The sequence below is a fragment of the Phyllostomus discolor genome, chromosome 7, assembly GCF_004126475.2.
Source record: "Phyllostomus discolor isolate MPI-MPIP mPhyDis1 chromosome 7, mPhyDis1.pri.v3, whole genome shotgun sequence".
In the NCBI taxonomy this organism is placed as follows: Eukaryota; Metazoa; Chordata; class Mammalia; order Chiroptera; family Phyllostomidae; genus Phyllostomus; species Phyllostomus discolor.
Genome location: NC_040909.2, coordinates 131,111,237 through 131,126,181, shown reverse-complemented (window position 1 = coordinate 131,126,181; position 14,945 = coordinate 131,111,237). Strand labels below are relative to the sequence as shown.

At 49.2% G+C, this 14,945-nt stretch overlaps 1 long non-coding RNA gene across 1 annotated transcript in view; it reads right to left on the bottom strand.

Annotated features, from left to right (window-relative positions):
• LOC118501796 overlaps positions 1-7,649 on the bottom strand; it is a 159,788-nt gene extending 152,139 nt beyond the window's left edge. Inside the window, exon 1 of the long non-coding RNA XR_004904452.1 lies at positions 7,313-7,649. This is a non-coding gene — a long non-coding RNA (uncharacterized LOC118501796). The remainder of the gene's footprint in view (positions 1-7,312) is intronic.
• Between the last annotated feature and the right edge of the window lie 7,296 nt (positions 7,650-14,945).

The following is a 14,945-nucleotide window of genomic DNA, read 5'->3' as shown; positions in this document are numbered from 1 at the left end:
AGATCATTTAAATTCACCTAGTCACAGTTCTGTCTAAGATGAGCCGGGTATCTCCAGCTCAGGTGCCCCCCACCAGAGGCCCGCCCGCCTCTGTCGTCCTTCTGAATGGAAACCTGGGAAGCTACTCCTCAGTTACCGTCACTGGAAAGGGCCCCGAATGCACAGGGCATTTGAAGTAAACGGCTCCCACCTAGTCTTTAAGGCTCTTGAGAGTCCCCTACCCTCGGCCCTGCCTCTCCCACCTGAGCCATGGTCCCAAGGTGCAGCGCCCTCACCTCTCTGTTCCCTGTGTGCAAGGCCATCACTGAGACCAGAGACCCCTCACCTGTTTCCCTTCTGGGTGGGATTCTTAGCTTCAGCATACCTGGATGTCCGGAGCCCCATTTCCCCCATTTTCCCTCCATCCTAGTAGCTACCAGCCATCTGCCCCCTGGCCACAGTGGGAGCTTCTTGAAGACAGGGATGGTGTCTCATTCACTGCGGGATCCACCGTGACTGGCACCCTGTCACTCATTTGATTCCCTGAATGCCCATCACGACCCAGGCCTTGTCCTAGAGCTGCACCGTCCAGGAGAAATAGGTGTGAGCCACGAGGACTTTTGGATTTTCTGGTAGCCACGTTAAAAAAATAAGTAAATAAAAGTTAAAAGAAACAGGTGAAATTAAATGTAAGGAAATATCATATTTAACCTAACAGAGCCATCATTTCATTTCAACAGTAAAGGATGTGTTCGAGAATTCTTTCACATTGTTTTTCTGGTACAAAGTTTCTGAGACCCAATGTGTGTTTTACAGGTATGCTATGTCCCCAGACTGGCCTCAGTGCCAAGTGCTGGGTGGCCACACGAGGCTAGGGGCTACCACCTGGGACAGTGCAGTTTTAGATGCTTGGGGACACGGCAGCGAGGAGTCCAGACGCCCATGACGTGTCCACCGCTACCAGCCTAGACCAGCCCCTGCGTTATGATGCTTCCGACTCGGGTGTAGTTTCTTCTCAAACCAGCAGCCAGACGGATCATGTCAAAAGCTAACTCAGATCAAATCGCCCTTCTGTTTAAAACCCTCAGTGGCTCCTCACTTCTCTACGCACAAGATAATGTCTTCAGAGAGGCCCGAAGACTTCCAGGAAAGCCCAGCCACACTTGACCCGGTTTGCCCTTCTGCCTCTGTCTGCCTTGCCCCAGCCACTCCCACCCAGTCCTCTCCCTCTGCTCCACTCCCGCCCTCCCTCTCACAGGCTCACCCTGGGGTTTGGCCCCCAGCCTGGCTCTCCCTGGGGCCCGAAGCACCATCCTCCATTCTAACTCCTTCACCTCCAAGAAGGCGGCTCTAGTGTCAGCTTCTCAGAGGAGCCTGCCCTGACCAGCCGACCTCACGCAGCAGCCCACCCAGCCCCGCAGAGCCTGCCCCTGCTCTACTCATCCCCACAGAATGAACGCGTGACCCCCTCATGCGCTCTTACTGTCCTTGTTCGTTAGGTCTCCTGCTCCTTATCTGTCCATCCCAGCTATGACAGGAGCAACACTGGCACAGAAATCTCGGAATTGTACGTTCCCTTCTGCATCCCCAACACCAAGACCCGTGCTTGGCACCGAGCAGGCGCACGATAAACACGACTTGTTTAATTAATGAAAATAAATGAAGGGATTGCTATCAAGTCCTCAGCCTTGTACGGTTTACAGTTTAGTGGGAGAAGACAGACATCTGGAATATCAAGTAATGGCAAATACTGCCTTAGTTTGTGCGAACTGCCATAAAAAAAAAAAAAATACCGTAGGCAAAGCAGCTTAAACAACAGGAATTTCTTTCTCATACTTCTGGAAGCTGGGAAATCCAAGCTCAAGGTTGCGATCCATTAGGCCTGGGCCGGGGAAGCTCTCTTCCTGGCTAGGAAGCAGCCACTTTCTTTTACTTGGTCCTCAAGGAAAGGAGAAAGCTCTCTGCTATCTCTCCTTACACTCTTATCACAAGGACCCCACCCTCAGGATCTCGTCTCTCCCCATCACCTCCCAAAGGCCCAGTCTCCAAATACCATCACATTAGAAGTTAGGTTTCAGCACAGGAATTTTGGAAGGATACAAACATTCAGTCTATAATAAGTATAATGGAAAATAAAATAAAATAAAATAAAATAAAATAAAATAAAACTCAGGAAGGGAAGTGGGAGAAAGGAGAGGTTGCTGTCTTGTGAGGCAGCCACCAAAGGAAAATGATAATCATAATAACAACAAATATAGCAATTAGCATGGATATAAAAACTACCACATGCCAGGCCCTGCACTGAGCATCTATTAACACAGAAGTGCCAGGGAGAAAGCACTGGAGTGGATGTCGTTTTTGCCTGCAATACCTCTATCCTGTCCCTGCTCCTTCTGGGGACCACCCTGTCCCCACTGCAAGGCTTGGACTAGATGGAAACTTCAGGAGGACAGGGATTGTTTTGTCTCTTTTGCATCTGCCACATCTAGAAAGCCTGGCACATAGCAACTGCTTAGTAAATGAATGAGTCCATCAATGGATCAATCCTAAACAGAATGGCAAACATCGATTAGGGCTCACTTACCAGGAAAAGGGAGTCTGAAGAATAATATATAATAACCATTGCTTTTTTTCTGTCTTACTCAAGAGCTCACTTCCTCTGTGCTAAGTGCTTTGCACCATCCCTGGGAGGGAGAAACTGCTCTCCCTGAGCAGCAACTGAGGAAATGGATGCAGAGAGAGCTGAAGCAACCTGCAAAGGCAGGGCCATAGGATGCGTGCACTGATCCCTGTCCTGTCTGAGCCCTGCTCCTGCAGCTCTCCTGACTTCTCACCTCTTCCTTCCTTCCATTAGCCAGCAGTCCTTTCGGATGCCACCGTGACACACTGAAGTGTATTCAGAAACCACCACTCCAAGCAGCCACAGGAAGTAACAAACCCCTATAATTAAAACAGTAATAATATTAGCTAATTGTGCCTACTGCTTACCATGAGCCCAGGCTCCCTGCTAACCGCCTGCTGTCCTTCCCCTAGTTCCTCCTCACAGCAACCTGTGAAGCTGGTGCTCTATCAACCCCCACTACAAGGACGACGAGGGAACCGAGGGGAAGCAACGTGTCCCAAAGCAACCCAGATCGATACTGCCCTTAACTGTCCCCAGATGCCTTCTGCTGGTTTCTTCCTCTTTCTTCAGTGTCCTTTTCTGGAGGACAAACCCTCCACGTCCCACCATGTCAGCTGTAGACTGATCAGCACTTGTCTCCTTGCAAAAAAAGCAGTTCCGACAGCCACCCAGTTCAACACAGTACCAGAGCTGTGTTAGCCACCAAACTGGTGAAGACTATCCCACTTCCCCCCAGCTGGCCGCTGCTCTCAATAAGCTCATGGTCCTCACAGACACAGACAACAGTCTGGCGATTACCAGAGGGAAAGTAGGGTGGGAGGAAGTAGACGCAGGCCAAGGGGGAATAAATAAATGGTGATGGAAGGAGACATGACTCGGGGTGGTGAACACACAGTACAAAATACAGATGATGTATTACAGAACTGTACCCCTGAAACCTATGTAATTTTATTAACCAATGTCACCCCAATAAATTCAATTTTAGAAATTAAAAAAAACATAAAGAAATTCATGGTCAACAAGGGAAAAGAGGCAGGCAAATAAATAATACTGCTGATCAGATTACCCATCAGGCAGCAGCTAAACAACACCTCATAATACCCCCCCAAAAAGGAAGAGAAAATAAAAGAAAGTCCATTCAGAATTCTGCAATTTAAAGATGACTGTGAGACCTGATCAGGCAGCTCAGTTGCTTAAAGCATCATCCCAATATGCCAAAGTTGCAGGCTCGATCCCCAGTCAGGGCATGTGACAACAATCAACCAATGAGTGCAAACATATGTGGAACAACCACTGGATGTCTGTCTGTCTCTTTCTCGCACATGCACACGCTCTCTCTACCCCTTCATCTCTCAAAAAAAAAAATTAAAATTAAAAGATCGATCAACAAAAAATAAATAAAATAGAATAAATAAAAATAAATTTTCAAAAATGACTGAGACCACTGTGTTTTATGACCCAGAACTGTTCTTGGTTTTAATGATAGAGCTGAGAGAGGGGCCACCACACACAATCTTTGTATTGTTAGGGTCCCTGCTGGACCTCCACACACCCAGGATGGAGGCAGGTACTCAGAACAGGCGGGGGGTGGGGGTGGGGGTGACTTGATCATTTACAAAGAGAGAGATCTTAGTTAGCTCCCTCCCTGTGAAGGTTCACAGGAATGAAATGCTGGTCACAGTGTGGGGCAGGATGCCTGGAGGTAGCATTTTGCAAATGCACGTGAGATTCTGCACCCAGACTGAGGCTTCTGACCTCTACCCATGGCTCCTGCCGGGGCCCCGGAGGCCCTCTTTCCCAGGCCCCCAGTCCAGAATGTTCCCCCACAATGAAGCCCCTGCCCAAGCTTGGTCTCACTGCTGGCAGCCTGCCCCTCCGAGGCTGTACAGACAGGCAGCCAGAGCATGCGGTGTCTTCGGAAAGGTGCCGGGGCTTCTATCTGGGCCTGAGAGAGGTGGGGAGAGGGGACCACACACCCAATCCTGCGGCTCCAGGCCCAGAGGCAGCCTTTGTTCTGAACGTCACTGTCCTCCGACTTCTGGGAGTGGGCCCAGGGAATTGGGCGGTCCTGGTCCAAACCCAGGTGACTCTGTGTGACCTGGGGGGATATTTTTAACCTCTCTGAGCTGTGGGTTCCTGGTCTGCAAAACAGCAAGAACAATAAGCCAATCCACATGACTGTTGGGAGGGTAAATGATAATACATGTAAAGCATTTAGAGCAGAGGTGGGCCCGCAATGAGAGCTCCATCACTGCTAGACATTTTATGGTATCTGCCTCGTGGGGTTGTAGGGAGCATAAATCACAGACAACATGCTAGGCGTGATACACAATCTCAACATTATTACACGAACTACCATTATTGTCACTGTTACTATTAATTACTAGTACTGTTACTAGTTACTTGGGGCCAGAAAAGCAGAAGAGACAGAGGAGGCAACCATCAAAGAACGCATTTTAGCAGTGTTATCCTCTAAGACCTAGAATTTCTGCGGTTTTCAGGGGACGGTGTAGAAGTGACCATCAGTGGGGCTCATTAACGGTCAGAATTATTCCAGAGGATTGCTCCGTTCCCATCTTGGGTCAGGGTGCCCTGCAGACACTGGGTGTACCAAGACGGGGTTCTTGGTCTCTTGCAGATATCACATACCGGCATCAGGAGAAAGAAAAAAAAACAAAACAAAAAAAACAAACAGAAACTAGGGCCAGTGCCGTGTCTATACCCAACTATGAAAGGAAATACAAAATAACAAGCCCCAGTGACCAGGAGGACATCTGACATCACAGACACCCACTGTGACGCAGGCAGGCTGATGGCTACCTCTCCAAGGAACAGGGACCTGCCCCGGCAACTACCCTCACTTCCCCAGGAAAGAGTCGACCTGCCTTCGGTCTGCCCACATTCAGGGCCACTCACACAAGGAGGGAGAAGGAGAGGCGTCTCATCGCCCACGGGATCCCTTCACTGAGCCGTCCAGGCACAGTGTCCATCCCGGGCAGGCAGAGCCCGGCCGGCCAGTCTTCCTGCCATGTGGGAGAATGAAAGCTGAAAGCACAAGGGACGGACTGGATGTGGATGGTGACAGTCACCAGGTCTCCAGACCAGCAATCACACAAACCATCAGGGGTCAGATATTCCAGAAACGAGAAACCAGCTCCCTCTTTCCAGCCCAGAAAAGCTGCAGCCAAGAAGGGAAGAGCACATCAGACAGCATGGGAGAGCAGGAAAGGGGAGAGAAAAAAAAATCAGTCAGAAAAAGAAACTGATTTCTTTTCACCGTTCAAGAGAAGCCTGGTTTATGCAAAATTCTGCACTCGAAGTAGACACAGAAACAATAACAACAGAAAGTCACCCTTCACAATGGGGCTGCATCACAAATGGCCACTGGGTTCGGTGGATACAGCCTCAGGGTGGCCACTGGACCCACCCAGCCTTTCCATCCCCAGACAGACTCACGTGGAATCCCAGCCAGGCCCGCTTGCCAGTGCCTGAGACCACGAGGCAGTCCTCAACTCCAAGATGTCTCTCTTCTCACACAGTGGAGACCGGGCCACGAGGCTCTGCCCAGCCAGGGGGTTCGGATTTTCTTCCTGCTGCTTCCAGAAAGGCTTTTCTCCTAACAAATCTTTCAGCAAGTTCCACCCTGGGTTCGGAGGGTCCACGCAAACCCCTACGCTACTGGTTGAAGCCTTAGAAAGATGCACTGTGACCACAGGGCTGTGACAAATGAACAAGTCCCAACTTGTCAGCACCAGTATGCAAAATAGGCCTGCACCTATAACAAACAGCAAAGCCGATACAGTCCCCAAGTCCCCAAGGCCTCCGCCCACCCACCACACACAAACAGGCGGTTCTCCATGGTTTCCTCCAACAACAAAACAGCTCCAGGGTCGGGACTAGCTGAGGTGGAGCGATGAGCAGAGGGGGCTGCCAGCCTCTCTGGAAAACGTCAAGACCTGTAGGAACCACCAAAACCTTGCCCTCTCCTCCCTAAAAACTCCCTCATCTTCTAGAAGGGCCTGAAGTCAGGGGCTTGAGGAACGAGAAGCATCTTCCCTGGCAGCAGACTATCAGGAAAATTCGTGGTGTATCCACACACCGGACACATGCAGCCGCATGGCCGCCCTTCCTGAAAGTCTACACCGACCACAAACACTGGCATAAATAAGAGCACATTAGTGGAGGGAGGGTAAACCTCATTACATCAACAAGCCCATCCAAAAAGAATTACCATCATTAGGCTGTCGGGGCCCCCAGCAAATCTGGAAATGCAATGCAAAAGTTTCAAAGAACAGACTTGCTGAGCTTTTGGAAATCACCTTGGGGGTGGGGGAGGAGAAGGTGGCCCAAGGATGGAGGGAGTATCCTGTGGGTCACGGACTTCCAGTTTCACCAGAGGGGCCTCTGAAGCGCATCTGCGACCCCAGGCCGGTACTGATTGGGGGTGGTCTATTTTTAGAGATGAGGCAATAGACCCTTGATCAAGTGCACAAAACCCAGAATTAGCTCTATGTACAGGGCATCTGATATACCCAAATGCCTGCCTGGAGTCTGGTGATGAGGAAAGTGCACGATTAACACACACAAATATGAATCCGAAGCCCCTTCCCCCGCCCAGCTACTCACTGAGCATCCCTATCCACAAGCCCCCCCCCCCCCCCTCCAAGCTCACGAGTTTCCAGAAACGCAGAGGACAGAATTCTAACTTACTGGAAGGTGGATCCAAGCCGTGTCACCGGGGCCGCCAACATCCTTTCCGCGTGGAGCTCCACTCCGGGGGGTGCCGAGGGGTACCAGGGCCCATCCTCGCTCCCGGCCCCTGCAGTTCCTCCGGGTCCAGGCCGCCCGGAGCGCGCACGGCCCGAGGGCCCATGTGCTCGGCGGCCGCACGCGCTCGGCCCGGTGGAGAGCGGGGCCGGCGGGAGGTCCGTGACGTCACGGGTTCGCGCTCTGGGGCCGCGGGGGAGGGGAAGCGCGCGCCACCCAGCCCGCCGCGTGCGTGCGGGAGCACCCGCACACCAGGGCACCGGGTCCTCTGGGCTTTTCTCTGCCGGGCCGGCCATCCCGAGAGCCCCTCCGCCTGTCGCCCGGGCTACGCCGGCCACCGAGCCGCTGAGAGCCGCGTGCAGGCGGGGCGGGCCTGGTCCACCGCGGACCCGGAGGGCGCAGGGGAGGGTGCGCTCCGAACTGGGATGTGGTCCCGGCGTCTCCCGTCCCAGGGCCCAGCGAGGCAGCGCCAACTCCCCGGGGATGCCCGCTAGCCGGTGCTTGGAGCTTTCCACAGTCCTACTCTCCGCTCCTCCCCACCCCCCGGCGTCCTGGAGTCAGGGAGCCTTCCCACTTGCCAGATGGGGGAAGGAGAGTTTAGTGACTTAGAAGGACCGAGATGCTCTGAGATGGGAACACTTTGTGCACCGGACCCTTGGCTTCACTCCAGCCTGAGCGACCTGAGTGCCTCTTTGGGCACCGCTCAGCATCTGCGGGTCTGGGGAGAGGGGCGCACGCACCTTGCCGCCTCCTCGAACATCTCCAGCTGTCCCCAAGGTCTGAGGTTGACAAGCCTGTGCAGAGGGCAGTCTGGATGCGCTGCTCCCTCCACTCGAGAATATTAACGTAGAGCCTTCCATCCGCAGTGGTCTCCCCAAAGGAACAAGGCAACGCCGGCCCCCCACATGGGATGTGCTTATCCTGCTTTCCCGACCTAAGCCCCGGGACGGGACTGAAGCAAGCAGCTCCTCGGGTCAGTTTACCATTTGTTGAGCACTTACCCAGGGAGTCAGGTGCCCTTCCAGGCGGTGGGGAGGAGGGACTGAAAGCCGAGTTAGACACAGACCTTAGAAGGAGGTCACAGTCCTGGGAAAAGATGGACACGCAAGTGGGCGAAGCTAAGGCCGCCCCCCCCACCCCGCCCCTACCCAGCGCCCTAGCATAAACACTGGGGTGTATCCCCGCCTCTCCCCCAAGCTTTTCATCCAACCCAGGGGGCCTTGGCCCCTCCCTCCCTTTTCTGTCACATTCAATTTCTCCAATTCTGAATGGCTTCTTCCCGGCCTGAAAGGTTTTCCTCCCTCGAAAACCGTTTGCCTGCTACACGCATTCATTTACCATCTCAAACCATTTGCTCTGTGTTCAGCTCCCTCCCTCCAAGGGGCTGGACAGGTGCTCACTATGGTTGTTGAACCTGCACCAGCCTAGGGCGCTGCCTACAGCCGTGAGAACTTGGCGCTTCCACTGCTTAAAGCTCCCAGGAGCCAAGGGCTGTCCCCTGGGGGAAGAAGACGGTGCCCTGTGGGATGCCCACAGGTCAGAGGCCCAGCTTTCAATGACAACCTCTCTGGACCCTGGGTCCCTAGCCCCGACTACATACCGGATCCTTCCTGCGACAGAGCCTCTTCTGGCTGAAAAGACGCCCTGACCCAGGAGTCACTCAACCTTGACTTTGACTCTGCTTGCCCTCTCTGGAATCCTCCTGCACCAGTCTCAGATTCACATTTTTCCTTTTAGGAAAATACACTTTAAAATGGAAAAAGGAAAGGTTTTTTTTTCCCATAAAAAATACAAAGAAGACATCTGAATATCCCTATCATCAAAAATTGACGATCAATTACATTTTGGTATATCTGCTTCCAATTGTTTTTTTTTAAAATCATTTGCTACAATATATGCACATTGTAAAAAAAATCAACACTATGCAGGAAAATACAGAAAATCAAAGAAAATCAAATTTTTATCAATCAGAAATAACTCTCATGAATATTAGATAAATCCCAGACATCTTTTTAGGCATATATGTGAGATAGAAATATATCTATTTATCTATAAATGTGTATGGATCATGAATATTAGATAAACACCAGATATCTTTTTAGGCATATATATCATCCATATATATATACATATATACATATATATATACGTATTATCCACATGTATGGATAAATGCAGGGTTAGCAGATAGGAAAAATAAATTTATTTTAAAATATCGGCCCTTCATAGTTGCTATTTTTGAAGCTAAGCTATTTCATTTTCTTTTAGTAGAAGAAAAGGCAGCTACCCGGAAGCTGGAGGAATTGTTAAACGTTAAGTATTTTTTTTTTACCACGCTTTCCTAGATAATTCTGGAAAGGCTCAGGAAAAAGGTGATGAAGAAGAGAGTGAAGTCACGGGGTTTTACTGGGAGACGCCGTCGGCATGCAGGGAGCAGCTCACTGCCTGCTGTGACGTTAGCACGTTTCCTCACTCATCCCCTCGGGGTCCCCTCCCACATCTGTGAGTCGTGTGGTTGTTTTTCCATCGCCACCCTCCATTCTGTGTCTGCAATCCCCATGCTTACTTGGTACTGGGTCTCTAATTAAATTATTTAATTCTCACGGCCAGTCCTTCCCTTTTCTGCATCTGCTTCCTTATCTACAAAATCCACTCATGCATTTATCACGCTTGCACCAGGCACAGACTAGCCCCCGATTTTTCTCCGTGGACAATAGGACAGGGCAGGTCCCTGCTCTGGGCAACTCAAAAGGTTACACTGAGTAAGCAGAGGCAGGCGATAATCCAGTCGGTAAGGTAGTTTCCACCGTGAGTGCTGAAAGCTATTGAGAGGGCAAATCCAGGTGAAGAGCTAGAGAGGGAGCGTCCAGGAGGGGCACCAACTCCAGATACTCTGACCAAGAAGAAGCCGGCCCTGCCCTGCAGACTGGAGAGCGTGTTCCAAGCCAACGGATCATCAAGGGCAAAGGCCTGCAGGCACAGGAAAACAAGATCATCAATCATTTCACAAAGGCTCATTGAGTCGGACGGGCAAACAGCGGCACCCGTCGTTTTCTACTGGGCCAGGAGTCACGTGGCTTCAGCTGGCCATGATATCCCCCGCACCAGCTCGGTAAATACGTGTAGAGACAATGAGTGAATGAATGAATGAACATCCTGCATCTCGTGATAGCGGAAGGAGAAAGGAGAGGTGCCAGGTGCAGCAGGCTGCGCGAAGGCTCTCCAGGGGAACCGGAGACGGAGCTGAATGAAACTTAAATAGATCGGGGTTCGCCAGTTTGACAGAAAGGAGAATGGGGTATATGAGCAAAGAAAATGACACAGATGCTTGTGCAGGTTGAAAAACTATAAGCCGTTCAGTGTGGATAGAGTATAAATCACTGCTGGCAAAGTGGTGAAGGGTAGACCAGACGCTGAGAGGCCTTTAATTCCGTGCTGAGCGATTTAGCACTTGCCCTACAGAAAGAAAAGAAACCTCTGAGGGACCTATGAGCAGGACCAAGACTCGAGCTGTCTTGCTTAGCAGAAAGATAGAGTTAGCTGTCATGCATAGAAGGGATTTCTGGGGGGACCTGAATAAAAGCAAGGAGACCCATTAGGAAGTGGTGGCAGAAATCCTGCTGAGAACCAGTAAACAGCCTGGACCCTGGAGGCTGCCTTGAATGGAGAGAAAGAGCTGACTGCAAAGAACACTGGGAAAACAAACCCACCAGCTAACAAGTCCAGGGTAGGAGGGAGGGAGGGAGGAATCAAGGGTGAGGGCCAAGTTTTTGGTTCATGCAGGTGGAGGACCTGCAGGGAAGATGCAGATACGGGCAGAGAACTGGGTGCACTTGGTTGTGGACTGGTAGAGTTGCACAAACCTTTGGGCCTTCCAAGCCAAGTTCAGGAGGCAGGTGGCACTGGGTGTCCCACGTCGATGGGAGGGGTCTCTGCTGATGTTATCAGTTTAGCAGTCACCAGCATATAGAGTAGTGGTTGGTGCATTGCTCTCATACACTAGGCAGGGAGTCTGCTTACATGACTGGGGATCAAACTCTGAGGAATGAACATTTATAGGGAAGAAAGAGGCAGAGGCTGCTTACGTTCAGAATGTTCTCTGAAAAATCTCTGATTTGAAACTCAGTCCTCCGCTTGCTGCCTGACCTTAATGGTCCTAACAGCAGTTAGGACAGGCCTCACCACTGCTTGAGGCACCAAACCTCTGAGTGTGCCTCTTCCCAAGGTCCATCCAGTGACTAGGGCTTACAGATCCACCGCCCACCCTTCTTCCTTCTCCAAGTCATTACTCTGGACTCCTTCCTTCTGAATTCTGCAACAACCTAACTGGTCCCCCTGACTTCAAATGTTTTCACTCTGATAGCCTCTAAAACCTCTCTCCCGGTTTACCTCACAAAGGCATGGGTTTCTCTTTTCCCACCCTAGCCTCTTGATATCTAACTATTCCACCTCATTAGCCTTTTCTTTTCTCCCAATGTGTCCTTCTTAAGGGCCTAGCTGTGCTCTGTCCTTTGCAGCTCAGCCCCAGTCTCTCCTCCTCCGTGAGCAGTTCACAGAATATTCTAGGCTGCATGCCATTTTCCTGGTAGAGGTCATGGTTGTGTTGGCACCAGCCCCACCTGGCAACCTCCAGTAGTTACTGAGTAAGCCTTGCCTTACTCTTCAGCCTCTGAATAGGCCTCAGGTGGAGACTGTGTTATAACCCTGATTCCTCAGGTCAGAGAGGGAAGCTGAGGCCTGGAAAGCTTACTGGTTTGACGAAGATAACCAGCAAGTGGCAGAACCAGGACTTGACAACACCTAGTCCATTGCCTTGGTCCCTTGCAGCTCACCTGCCAGGACGGGTTGGATTTCAAGCAGCAGGCACAGAGAAAGCTGATCTCAATGAACACTTCTGCAATATATAAGTGTATCCAGTCAACACCTTGCCTACCTCAAATTTACATAATATTATATGTCAATGATATCTCAATAAAAGAAAGGTGACTAAAAAAAACTCTTCCTCTTTCCTGAACTTCATAGATTTGTTTATATCACATTTTAATCACGCAAGCCCCAGCAGGCTCTGTGCCTGTATCTTTGAGCTAATAAATAATCAATAAAGTTGAAGATGAAATACATACTTATTATATTCCCTCTGGAGAAGTAGTATTCTCATGAGTTAGCAAAGAATATACACATTGGAATCAGACAGATCTCAGTGTGTTTGTGTTAGCTAGGCATCCTTGGGCAAATCCCTTCAGATGTCCTTGCCTCCGTTTGCTCTTCTGTAAAATGGGTCCCGTGAGGTTGCTTACATCACAGAATGGTTGTGAGAACAGGTGTGGCCGTTTCTCTCTCCCTGAACACAGAAGGCTTCCAATCAGTTCTTTATTAGGTAGAAAGCTGACATGGAAATCCTGGAACAGGACTCTTCGTGGGGACCTCTAATGCCTTCTGTAGATTCTGTGTCCTCACATGAGCCTGTGGGGTCAGTGAGAAGGAGGACTTTTGACACGCTGCCCACTGACACATTTTTCTTTGGAAAAGTTTTACTTGTGAGCTTGTACATGACCTTGTACTCCCAAGCAAGGTGTTCTTTTTCTTGGTAGAGAAGTGTTTCAGTTCAATGAGATAGAAATAGAGAGAGAAGAAACAGGAAGGAAAGAAGGAGGGAAGGAGGGGAGGGAGGAAGGAAGGAAGGAAAGAAGGAAAGAAGGAAGAGGAAGGAAAGGGAAGGGGAAAAGAAAGAAGAAGTACATCACACATTTGTTCTAATTGCATGTTGAATTATTACCAAGAGTGAATACTCACATATGTGTCTATTGGCTCACTGCACTTTTTTAATGAACACATTTCACCCTGGCCCATTGCCCATTATTCTCGGGAAGTGTTCTTTCACTTTTTGGTATTCATTCCCAAAATTAAGTTCCTTTTCTTCTTTTCTTCCTTTTGTCTTCCCCTCCTTCCATTTTTTTTCTTTTTTCAAAAGCAGCTTGCTATAAAAAAAATTAGAAAATATGTCACCACCTAGAAATAGCCGTTTGTTAACTCTGGGCTATATATTTTTCTATATACTTTATGCACACACACACACATAAACACATGTACACACACATACACTTTTCATCAGGAAAATAAAATGAAACAATATACATTATTTGTAGTCTACTCATGTCACTTAGTAACACATCACAATTGTCTTTCCACGACAGTAGATATATTTCTACAACATTATTTTTTAATAGATCTCTAGCATTCCATTGTAAGTGTCTCTCATATTTTACGCAAACAGTGCCTTATTGCTGGCAATTCATCTCACTTGCAAATTTTCATTATTAAACACAGTGCAGCTACACACATCCTTGTGACTAAATCTTTGCATATGTCCTTAACGATTTCCTTAGGGTAAATTCTCAGAAGTGACTTATGGGATATTAACACTTTGTTTGCCATAGGAGTTGCACACATTTCTTCCTGATCTCTGGCTTGCCTTTTCTTTTTGTTTATTCAGGGTTGTTTTATAAATATGCTTTAATCTCAATAAGCTCATATTTACTAGTCCTGGAATTTGTGACGCATTCCCATGGTTTCTCTATTCAAAAGTCATTTTTCAGCTTGAAATCGCATTTACCTGCAGTAGGGCACATTTTACAAGAGTTGGTCCCTTAATACCCACTCCAGCTAATAGTGAATTTAAGCCTAGAATGTCAGTCCATCCCTCTTGCTAGTAATCAATTCAGGAACACATGGTTGATCCAATTCTGGACAACAGCATGTGAAAGGAAGGCTATCGAAGAACCACAGTGAAAAATTAACCCTAAGCAAGAGATGCCAGAAGACATTGTATCTCTTCTCAGCTAAAAAAAAAAAAAGAAAAGAATACATTTCTTTGTTGTTTAAGACAGTGGTTCCCCTTAGAAGTGTTTTCATCGGCAGGTAACAGAAAATCCACTAAAAGTCGTTTAAACAAATAAGGGCTTATATTTCCCACTAACCAACCATCTCAAGACCACTCGACACTGGTGCAGTGGCTCACGTGTAGCTCCCAGGGAGCTGCTGCAGCCTGAAGCATCACCCCCATGGTTTGAGCAGAGAAATGTGCACAGAATGGCATCAACCAAAACGACCCCTTTTGCCAGACAAAGCAAACGTTTTCCTAGCAGCCTTTGGTGGGCATCCGGTCTCGCTGGCCAGAGCTGTCATGTGGCCTCTGCTATTTCCAAGTGAAGCTGCAATCGCAGCTACTTGGGTTTTGGAACCCCGGCAGCAAAGGCAGCGGAGCAGGAAGGAATTCAGAACAGTGCCGTGTGAACCAGCTGGCTGTGTCTGCCTCAGCCAGTTTGAGCGGAGGTTTCTGATATTTAGAGAGCATCTTAAATGGGAGGCCTGAGTTTTGTTTTGTTTTGTTTTTTTCTTCTAGTTCTGTTAATAGTGTCCTTTTGCACTTCTAAACATCCTAATCTATTTGAAATTTAGCTTATGGAATTCTGGAACTTTCCTCATGGATGCCTTGGAGTGTGCAAGCACACAGAGACACAGCAAATCCTGCCAAACATTCTGAGTGTTGCTGTTCAGAAGCGGGTGCTGGGAAGCC